Source organism: Montipora foliosa, chromosome 1, assembly GCF_036669935.1.
Source record: "Montipora foliosa isolate CH-2021 chromosome 1, ASM3666993v2, whole genome shotgun sequence".
NCBI classification, from domain to species: domain Eukaryota; kingdom Metazoa; phylum Cnidaria; class Anthozoa; order Scleractinia; family Acroporidae; genus Montipora; species Montipora foliosa.
The window spans coordinates 21519209-21521774 of NC_090869.1; the positions used below are offsets into that span (position 1 = coordinate 21519209).

General features: G+C 39.3%; 1 long non-coding RNA gene across 1 annotated transcript; it reads right to left on the bottom strand.

Annotated features, from left to right (window-relative positions):
- Positions 1-671: 671 nt before the first annotated feature.
- Positions 672-2174, bottom strand: LOC137975940 (uncharacterized). The gene is made up of 3 exons (XR_011117665.1): positions 2159-2174; positions 1782-1894; positions 672-1689 (listed from the first exon to the last, which is right to left on the bottom strand). It is a non-coding gene; the product is annotated as an uncharacterized lncRNA (long non-coding RNA).
- Positions 2175-2566: the final 392 nt, after the last annotated feature.

A 2566-nucleotide genomic window follows, 5' to 3' on the forward strand; every position in this document is an offset into this window, starting at 1 on the left:
GTCGATAACATAGCCTTTCCTCTTGCGGTACAAACAAAACCCGAGTCTAAAACTTACATGATGAGGCATTTCTTCGTGATCGATCAGCACTATAACGTTCTAAAGGAAGAATAGGCATACGGTTGCCATTTTTATTCCTGCTTCAGATAAACGTACACCCAGCATGTACACTTGCCCTACAATTGAATTTCTGCGGATGTCTGGTTTACTTGCCTGGCACATAAATTTAAAAGGATTTCTTTGAGCTGTGGCTGTGAGTTCATCTATCAAGTTAAGCATAAACCCCGTACAAAGAGCAAATTAGAGCAGGTTTCCTCTGGCTTTTGAAGTTTAGGAGATTTGCAATGTTATTACATATTTCGTGGATTTGGTTGCAAAATACGCGATCAAGATTTGGAATTTTGTGTGGTGGAATAATAAATAAAGGTTGGTTAATCCATTCTTTTTTACTGAATCATGTATTCTCGTGAGGAGCATCGCCATCTGGAACTCGACTATACGTATGTAAATCGAACAAAATTGCATGAAATGCTTAGAGTAAGACTTCTCAACCTTACAATACACACTTTCCTAGACCTTTTCTTTAGTAAAGTCAAGCTTACATCAGTATTACATCTAAAATAAATAATTTCAATTCTTTTTACTGAGCTTAAAATTGTTTGGTTATTTCCTCCCTTATATTTGTTATGTAAAATTGCAAATATTTTGAGGCATCATATCACTCTTCCTCACAAAGGTGAGGAATTATAATACAGCTTAAGACTTGAATTATTTTTATAGGCTTTCTCGTTTAATACTTGTTTCTGTGACAAGCAAATGGCATAACATCTTGCCACAAATACAATGTGTAGAGACTAGAATCTTGCTTGTGGTGTCTCCATTAGAGCTACATGTTGCAAGGCAAAGTTTTAAAAAAGGCTTGTCACAAATATTTAATAAGGATTTACATGATTCTTGCAAACACTTATCTCTGCTGCATGACCTCTTGCAGCCACGGTGTTCTGACCAATCCTATGTGTTACAGCAGGAGTTCGCCAGGCTCATCAGCACCTTTCAAATGTGTATCCGGAGGCAACCCCCTGCCCAACCCATTATTCTTGTTGTTTTGGAAATTAACCAAGAGACAATTACATTATGATGCCTCCCTTGATCTGCCACTTTTTAATTTAACTCTTTCTCAATCGTTTCAGACAAACTTTAAGGTGTGTTGTGTTTACGGACTTAACGCGACTTAAGGCAACTTAAGATCCCAGTGGCATATGTAAGAGGGTCTAGAATGAAAGTTTTAGCCTAACAGGTTCTTACATTCTAAGTTCTTATATGTGGGTGTTTACTGTAGAATAACGCGATTTAATATTTTTAGACGACTATCTCGAAGCCGTCGTCTTCGACGCCCTTGCTTAAGCTCCCGCCCCTATTATTATTACTGTTGCACCGCTATTGTGGAATTAAGTACAACAACCCGCAATTTGCCACTATGCATGATGTGTACAAATGCACGATAAAGGTTACTGATTACCATGTTTCGGGCTATCCTCGGTATCAAAACCTGTTGAAATCTCTTTTGTTTCGTAAGCGGTTTAAGGTATCGTTTCAATATTTTTGTCTCTCTCTCTTTGTGCTTTGTGTTTCCTCATCTCTGAGTTCCACATGTTTGTACACTGAAGATGAGCCCATGCCAAGGAACCGCTGTAAACGATTGATGAAAAATTGCACAATTTGTGAGCAATCATTAGAGTTTAAGAAAACTTCGACTAGACCTGAACTACAGTTATTCTTACATGTAATATGCCTATGAATGGGCCCTGAAGGATAACAATGCTTCTTGGCATCTCAGCAACGAAATAAAGGCAGCTTCTGATGATCGCTATCGGTTTCCTTTAGCCTCCTTTAGCTGGAAAGTGAGATAAAACCTATACGTTTTTGTTAAAGCAAATCACAAACTAGAAAAAATGTGAATTCAGAAAGGATTAATAATAAACGCCTTAGTGCCTTAGATAACATTTATTCCTTGGGAACTCTGATAATCCGGGTAAATTACTTTGACAAAATAAAAGATTTAAAACGAGCACACAGCATTGTCGTCTTATCAATATAGTATTTGTCTTTTTTCCCACCCAAAACTCACATTTCGGTAAGTTTAAAAAAAGCAACATACCGTGAAATCCATTGATGATAATGTCCCACGCTTCCCAGAAATCTTCCCAATCACTCCTGCAGCCTCCGCGGCAGCAACCCTCTTCACCTTCCCAAACTGCTCAAGTGTCCCTTGAGCGATAAATTCGGTGGTAAATTTACTCCTGCCAAATTCCTCTCCAACTTTCGTTCCGCCTTTCACCTATCAGATGTCTGGCGGAAGTGTGCCAGTGCACTTGGTTCAACTCGGATTTCTCTATCGGGTCTCGCTTAGATAAGTTTTTGGTGTCTCGGCGCTTAATGCCTTCGATTAACTCGCTCTTCCGACAACGATTTTCTCCCTGTCCAGCTCGCTGGTGGTCATACCCGTGGTCCAGGTCTCTGGAAGTTCAGCAACTCCCTTTTGTCGGCGAGGTTTCTACTACGTATA